This window comes from Talpa occidentalis, unplaced genomic scaffold, assembly GCF_014898055.3.
Source record: "Talpa occidentalis isolate TD23 unplaced genomic scaffold, MPIMG_talOcc4v2.1 talOcc4.5, whole genome shotgun sequence".
NCBI classification, from domain to species: Eukaryota; Metazoa; Chordata; class Mammalia; order Eulipotyphla; family Talpidae; genus Talpa; species Talpa occidentalis.
Window position 1 is genome coordinate 69604036 of NW_023604861.1, and position 8709 is coordinate 69612744.

Consider the following 8709-nt stretch of genomic DNA (forward strand, 5'->3'; position numbering starts at 1 on the left):
GCTCAGTGAAATAAGCCAGAGGAGGGAGGGGAATCAGAGGGAAGGAGGGAGGAGTACAGGGGACACAGGGGATGGTGCACAGGTGAATTGGTAAAGGAAATTCTATGGCGACTGCAACTGGGGGGAGTGGGGAAGCAAACATTGTTTAAAAATGAAAAATGATGTAAAATATATATAAATGAAAAATAAAATACATGTCCTTTTATTATCTGCAAATTACTCTTACAAGATTCAGAAAGAGAAGGAGAGAAAGAGGCAGGGTGGGAGTGGGAGAGAGTGAGAAAAAAAAAATGTAAAGATAGTGAAAAACATTTTTGAATTTAGCCAAAAGTTTAAAAAGGTGTTCTGTCTATTCAAGTAATTTTTCTATAGATACAGAATTTTCCAACACAAAAAACTTTTATTTTTATTTTATTTTAAAGATTTATTTATTTTTATACAAGAGCAGGGGTACAGGCCAGAGGCGTGGGAGGGTGAGAGGATTCACCAGAGGCAGAGCTGGGAGCAGAACAGGCAGACCACAGAAATACACTGTTGAGGGGAGCAGAAGGCATGACAGTAGAGGTCTGTGGCACCATGTGGGATTCTCGCCGGCCAGTCAGGATCAAACCCACACTGCAGAGGCTGCCAAGAGCTTCACAGCGAAGTTTTGATTTTTAATGTGCATCTTTTCACCCACAAGTTATAGGAATTGATTCATAGAAGAAAAAAAATATACAAAGATAATTGTACAGTGAAGAATGGGCAGGATGTTTATACCAATGTTGTGCATAACAAGGAATAACTGAAACAACCTAGACTTAAAAGCAGAGGTCTGTGAATCACTGTACTACATGCATACAATTAAAAACTATGCAACCATTTGAAATCATCTTGGAGAGTGTATACATTGTAATACAAAATATTATTTGTTTGTTAGAACTCTTTGTTTGCAAATAACAGCAAATGACCTGAGCTAGTGTATCAGTTATGATGTGCCTGTCTCTCTGCATCAAACCCTTCCATAGTATGTTTAGTGATGCTGGACTGTGATCTTCCACAAATTTCTTCCTGGATCCTCCCCTAAGCTTTTATGTTTTAATAGTTCCAAGTATGTCCCCTTGTTCCATCCAACCCTAACAGTAATATCAGCTCCGTGCAATTGCTATCTTCATGATATCACCATTTTCCTTTTCACTGTATCAATACCTAGTTAACAATTATCTATATTAAATGATTTCCGTAAAGTCAACAGGTGTGGTTTCTGCCTCTTGGCAGCTGGCTTGAGCTTTGGAGTAAAACGTACTATAAAAATTCAACATGTCATATACAATCACAACTATCTCTGCCACCCAGTTCACACATCAGGATATAACTGTACTCCAGCTCTGAAGTTTTTTTTTAATTCCTTCACTTAAGACAGTAGCTCTGTCTAAATAAGAACACTGTGGCCCCAATTTTGAATTTGTAGTAGAAAGCATCTTATGAACACAGTTTTGGCCATATCTCTACCTAAGATCTGTGACCAAGGAATGAAGTCATGCAGCAGAGATAGGACTATGTGGGGCACATATTTAGGTAGGAAGAATTTAAGCTAGGTCATTGTGAGAAGAGACAACACTGAAAAAGAACTGAGTATAGGGCCTCTCTGGTGGTGCAGGGGTTCAAGTCTCAGCCCTATCAAGCTATCACTAGCCACTGTGGCATGAGTTTGACCCCTTGGCAGAGAGCTAATCCACATGGTGCAGAAGACTTCTGTCTCACCCGCTGCTCCCCTCAGCAGTGTATTTCAGTCAATCTACCTGTCCTGCTCCTCACTGTCTCTGGTGAATCCTTTCACTGTCCCCAATCCCACACCTCTGGTCTATACCTCAGCTCATGCATAAATAAATAAAATAAATCTTTTTTGAAAACCCAAGTTATATATAAATATATATCAATAGCTAAGATATATATTAGAAGAGTCTGGAAATAATTTGGTGAACATGAAAAATCTTTTATTTTTAAAATTTTCATTATGAAATAATTTCAGACTTACAAAAGAGATCCCAAACTATATACAAAAGAATTCCCGTATTTCGGACCTCCACAGTGGTACAGCAGTTGAGCGCTGGGCTGCAAAGCTTCCCGCAGCCTCTGAAGTGCCAGTTCAATACCCAGCCGCCGGGTGAGGGTCCACATGGCGCACAAACCTCTCCTGCAGCACCCCCTGCTCCCCTCAGCAAGTGTACTTCGTTGGTCTGCCTGTTCTGTTCCCCGCTCTGTCTCTGGTGAATCCTCTCACCTTCCCGTACTTCTGACTGTACCAGGTGCTTGTATAAATAAATAAATAAATAAATCTTTAAAAAAAAAAAAAAGAATTCCTATATTTCCTTAATTCAACTTCCCCAAATGTTAAATGTTACATAGCAAAAGTGAATGATCTAAACCAAAGAAATAATACCAATAAATGCCACTAACTAATCTACAGAACATAGTCAAATTTTGTCAACTGTCCTATTAATGTTATCCTTTTCCTGGACCAGAACACAGCTATCCAGAATCACACAATACATTTAATTATCATATTTCCTTAGATTCTTTAACCTGTGATAGTTTCCAATCCTTTCTCACTCGTAACCTTCACATATTTTCTCTTTGCATAAGCATCTTCTGAGGAGATATTTTGACATTACGCAAAAAATCTTATTTCTCTGTAAGTTGCCTACCAATTTCAGAGTCCATTAAATATTCTTATCAGAAACAATTTTTACTATGGTGTTTGGCAAATAGTGATTTCTATTTCAATTACCTCGTCAACATTTATTACTTTGAATTACACAGTAAAGAATTTTTTCTACTCTACCAGCCCTTTATTAATTTTATTATCACTATGGTCACACAGATACTGATTTTATTCCATGGCTTAAAATATATTAGTAACAGTATTTTGTTGCTTAAATTATATTAGATTTGGCCATGGGGACTCCCTTCATATTGGTCTTTATGTGTTAATGGGGATTTCAACAAATCCCCATTAGTTTGTGACCATTTGTTTTTTGGCATTATGAGATGTTCCAGGGTCTTTTTGTCTCTCCCAGGTTTTTTTTATTTTTTTAAGAAAATTGCATTTACAAAACAAAATTTGGGTACTGGATATATTTGTTGCTACTGAGCTATCTTTGTTTCTAATCCTCTCAGCAGACATAGCCAGGGATCTATACGTGCATTAATATTTACTTGTATCTATGTGTATATACAGATATTCTATTTCTATATTCCTATATTTATCTTGAATCAATTAATTCATACTGATACTTATTTCCTCAAATTTGTGAAGTAAAATTGATAAATAAAAATTGTATATATTTTACATGTACAATATGGTAAGTGATATGTATATTGTGAAATGATTATCCAATGAAGGCAATTTACATATCCATTTCAACCCATAATTATCTTATGGGTGAGGGCAGCAAGTGCTTAAGATGCTTAAGATCTACTCACCTGAGCCTCCCTGGTGGTGCAGCGGTTGAGCACTGGGTTGCGAAGCTGCCCGCAGCCTCTGCAGGGCCGGTTCAATCCCTGGCCGCCGAGCAAAGGTCCCACATGGCGCACAGACCTCTCCTGCTGCCCGCTGCTCCCCTCAGCACTATATTTCGTCAGTCTGCCTGTTCTGCTCCCTTCTCTGGCTTTAGTGAATTCTCTCACCCTCCTGCGCTTCTGACTGTACCCAGTGCTTATATAAATAAATAAATCTAAAAAAAAATCTACTCACCTGGTAAATCTCAAGTGTACAATACAATATTGTTAAATACAGTCACCATGTGTACATTAGATTTTCCAGAACTTTCTCAAGTATCTCTTGCTCCAGTGTTGTGCTTGAACTTTTCCATTAGACTCTGGGCTCCCACAAAGTTATGTTTATCTGTGTCGGGATGATGGTTGAAAACTCTCATTTCACCACCTTGCTCCTGATTCTTTGGAATCCAAACCCCTTCTTTTCTTATTTGTAATTCCTTCTGAAGCTGCAAATACAATTAAAAGAGTAAAAACTTACGGCATATCTACTCTCTATCAGTGATATACATATCTCACTTAATCTTCATGACAACCCTATGACAGATAATATTTTTGTATGTATTTTATAGAAGAAGAATGTGAGATATTGAGTGGTTAAGTAATATTGCTGATTATTTATTTTAAAGATTTATTTATTTATGCATACAAGAGCTGGATGCAGGCCAGAGATGCAAGAGGTGAGAGGATTCACCAGAGACAGAGTGGGGAGCAGAACAGGCAGATGTACTGAAATATGCTGCTGAGGGGAGCAGTGGGTGAGACAGGAGAGGTCTGCTGCGCCATGTGGGTCTCCTCCCTGGCCTGGGATCGAATTGTTACAGCAGTGGCTGTGGATAGGTTTATTGTGCTGTATCTTAACCCGTTTTGCTACCAGGGAGGCCGCAATATTGCTGATTATTTACTAGATGTTAAAGTGAAAATTGGGACCCAAGCAGTCTGACTCCAGAATTCTTGGTCTTGACTACAGAGCAAATCCTATTGATAAAACCTGAAGGAGTTAGCACACAATCAACCAATTGCATTCATATATATATAGATGTAACAATCTAGCCAGAGAAATTAAAATATAAAATGTAAAATTGCAAATAATAAACTAGAAGAAAATATGAGTGAATTTTTATCCAATCTCCAGATGTGGAGAACTCTGTAAGTTTACAGATGTCTTCTCCCCAGCTTCATCAGTCATTTCAGGACATACCCTCTCTCTCTTAGCTGTAACAGGAACCAGCTAAAAAAAGAAATTCTCAGAGCTCATTCCTGTCTTGTCTGTCTTCCTCTCTGCTTGAACTGCTATTGCATTGCCTTTTCTGTCAAGCCAACTAGCTTTGGATTAGAGCTACTGCTTCTTAGTGTCCTATCTGAATTTGGCTTCCTGACCCCACGTTATTGCTCTTGGCACTGCTGACCCAGTAACTCCACAGGAAACTAACTTGGTAATTATCCTCTTGGCTCTATTACCACAGTCTCATGTCACTTCCATCCCACGAACTCAGGTTCTATTATGTTTCTAAAGCACTCTACCTATCCAGGGAAGGAGTGTGCAAAAAGCAATGAAAAATACACATGCAAACATACAAGAAAAGCTGGATAGATTTTACTAAACAATGACATGTAAAACTTCTACTCTTCAAGACAAATAATTCTATGATTACATATACACACATGTCCATGCACATACACAATAATTGGTTTACTTCTGCTTTCTACTCCTGATTCTTAAAAAAATATATATTGAAATAACAGTGCATTATAACATTATATAAGCTTAAGATGCTAATATTTTGAGGACTTAATATTTGCCCCATGCTATTCATTTTTTATAAATTTATACATTGAAAATTTTCAAACTAGGAACTTTTAAAGCAAAGTACAATGAATACCCATATACCTCTTACTTATTATAGGTAAGAAAGAATTGAATTTTCCCATAAGATCTAAATATTTATTGTCTCTACTCCCAAAAATTCATGTTCATTTTGTTTTGTTTTTTTTTTATAGAGGCATGTTTTATTTATTTATTTGTTTGTTCGTTTGTTTCGTTTATCCATGCACTGGGTACAGTCAGAAGCGCGGGAGGGTGAGAGAATTCACCAGAGCCAGAGCAGGGAGCAGAGCAGGCAGAAGGACCGAAGTACACTGCTGAGGGGAGCAGCAGGCGGCAGGAGAGGTCTGCGCACCATGTGGGACCCTCCTCTGGTGGCTGGGGAGCAGCCGGGAATCGAACCGGCGCTGCAGAGGCTGCGGGCAGCTTCGCAACCCAGCGCTCAACCGCTGCGCCACCGGGGAGGCCCAATTCATGTTCATTTTGAATCATGTCACAGCCATATATTTCAGGGAGTCCTAGGACTGATTTGCTAGAAAAACTTCTGACTGTATATCAAGTTATACTTATGTCTAAAGTTTATTGTAACAGAGAGTGCAGGAAAAAGATATGCATTGGGTAGAATCCAGAGAGATGAGATAAATACAAGATTTCAATTCCTTCACCACCAAAGGCCCTACAAGATGTGCTTCAGTTCTGCAGAGGACATGTGTAGAATGTCTGTACTCAGAGAAGTTGACTTAAGTCTCATGGACCAAGGCTTTTATGGATGTCTAGCCACATAAGTACATCCCACAACATGACCATGCATGGCAACTGAAACTCAGACTCTGACAATGAAACCAGATGCACAGCAGCAATCTCAATGTTTGTGCAAAGCAATTTTGACAAGCTGGTATGACATGGTTCATAGCTCCAGCAAAAGCATCAAAGTTAACAGAAAAGACTATATAAAGGCCACTCCCCCTTGGGATTGTTGATGGACAATCATGCTTCAGGCTTCTTTGGAGATATGCAAGGAGAGGCTTACCATACCATTATATTAACTCCTCACACCATACCTTTGCTTGAGCTATTCCTGCATTTTATTGGCCTTTCCCTGAAGCCTAGCTTAAGTTTAGCATTGTTTCCAGGACCTGCACAAGGTCCTTCATGGAGCAAGTTCTTAAACATCTGCTCAGTAAAGGAAACTTGAGTGTAGCTTTCCCAGACCTATCCAATCCAGAGATCTCTTTCTTTTGACTGAATTTGCCATTTATTTTATATTTATTCATATAGTGCCTAGAGAAAACTCTTAGGCTATTATCTGATTTGTCATTGACTTTTTCAAGTTTATATTTCCTCCTTAGCCACAGGCTAATTGTCTCAATTATGTATTGAGCATTATAGAACACATGTATGTATGTGTGTATGAATATGTATGTGTGTGTGTATTTATGCCACTTCTAGAACAGGGTATTAGGTTGTTATATACATTTAATAAATTGTTGATGCTGATTGGTCACTGGTCCAAAAAGTATCCTGCTGAAATTAATTTTTAATGAACATATGAATAATAATAACTGAATTCTATAACTTGGGCCAGCAGAGAGGTTGAGGGAGTTTGTCCTACTCTAAGTGATGTAAGAAAATTTAAGCCTTCCAGTATTGCAAAAAAATAATTAAAAAGAAAAATGACTTTTTAAAGAATACACATTATAAAGAAGAAAATCCATAGTTATATTAACTATTAGACACAGCATTTATATATTCTACAGCTTGCTTAAAGATAGAGGATCTAGGGCCTCCCCGGTGGTGCAGCGGTTGATCGCTGGGTTGCGAAGCTGCCCTCAGCCTCTGCAGCGCCGGTTCGATCCCCGGCTGCTCCCCGGCTCCCCGGCCACCAGAGGAGGGTCCCACATGGCGCGCAGACCTCTTCCTGCCACCCGCTGCTCCCCTCAGCAGTGTACTTCGGTCCTTCTGCCTGCTCTGCTCCCCGCTCTGGCTCTGGTGAATTCTCTCACCCTCCCGCGCTTCTGACTGTACCCAGTGCATGTATAAATAAATAAATAAATAAATCTTTAAAAAAAAAAAAAAAAAAAAAAAAAGATAGAGGATCTAGCTCTAGAAGTGAAAGTAACCTGAAAAGTTTCTGTTGATGATTTAAAAAATTGATAAGGAAAATGATACTGTCTCAACTCAGATAATGTGTGGAAGTGAGTTTTAGGTGAAAGAAGTCATTTCAACAACAGAGGTCTACTAAGTTGGTTTACTGCTATGAGAATTGACTGTAGACAAGAGGCCTGCACATAACATCCACCTGCATCATCAAGTCCAACTGCCTGGGCAGTTGCTCAGTCCTGCAGGGGAGCACTCAAAACTCATTAAGACGGTGCATCTCAAATCTTAGTGCACACCAGAGCACGTGAAGGACCTGTAAAACACAGACAGCTGGCCCAGCTCCCAGAATTTCAGATTTAGTAGATATAGGGTAGAGTCAAATAATTTGCTATATCAACAAATATATATGCAGGTTCACACACCACCTTTTGAGTATCAAAATAATATATAAATCATGCATAATAGTATATATTTTCAGTAGCCTATATGCAATTCTTGGTAACCAACTATGATTTAAATAGTAGAACTTTGACTTTATCACTCACCAGTCCACCTTTATTTTGGTCTTATCCACCCACATGAGGCCACTTCTTTTACATATAAATAATAATTTTTTTTGATATGATGGCATTCCTTTCCATAATACATATAGTAATAGAATTCCTGCAAGAAAGTTAATAATAATTACATAAAAATGTTTGTTATTAACAACTAAAATTTCAATGGTTACCATTTGTTTTTAATCAGTATTGCTTTTTTGTTTATAATAAAATGGTTAGTGATCATGCAATAATTTATTGTTATCTGAATATTGCTCTTGAAGTTTATTCTCTTTATTTCTCTTTGATGCTTTTTAGAAACTTAGGGAAGTGGAAAAGTGGTGGTGTCCACATTGCATGTGGTCAGTACTTGATCTGGCACTTTATGTCTGACAGACACTGTGGAGGGAGCTATTACCAGCAATCTGTTCACATTACCCTTCAGTAGGCACAGCAAATAGGATGTGTTCCAACTAGGCCGTGGGTTTCCTTGAGAGCTAAATACTACATATGGCATTTGTTGAATCATTTTATTGTCCACAGGACAGAGATATATTTATCAGGAGCATCATTCACCTGGAAAATTTGGTATCTTCTTACCTATAAACAATGAATAAATGTGTGAACAGGCTGCTTTTCCTAGTCCCAAATTCAATTAGTTTCAATGACTAAGGAAATTTATTTTGGTTATAGTATGTTGTATTGACA

At 38.3% G+C, this 8709-nt stretch overlaps 1 long non-coding RNA gene across 1 annotated transcript; it reads right to left on the reverse strand.

Annotated features, from left to right (window-relative positions):
• Positions 1-2054: 2054 nt before the first annotated feature.
• LOC129146935 (uncharacterized) lies at positions 2055-8095 on the reverse strand. Its single transcript, XR_008554320.1, has 3 exons — positions 8008-8095; positions 3737-3986; positions 2055-2291 (listed from the first exon to the last, which is right to left on the reverse strand). It is a non-coding gene; the product is annotated as an uncharacterized LOC129146935 (long non-coding RNA).
• Positions 8096-8709: the final 614 nt, after the last annotated feature.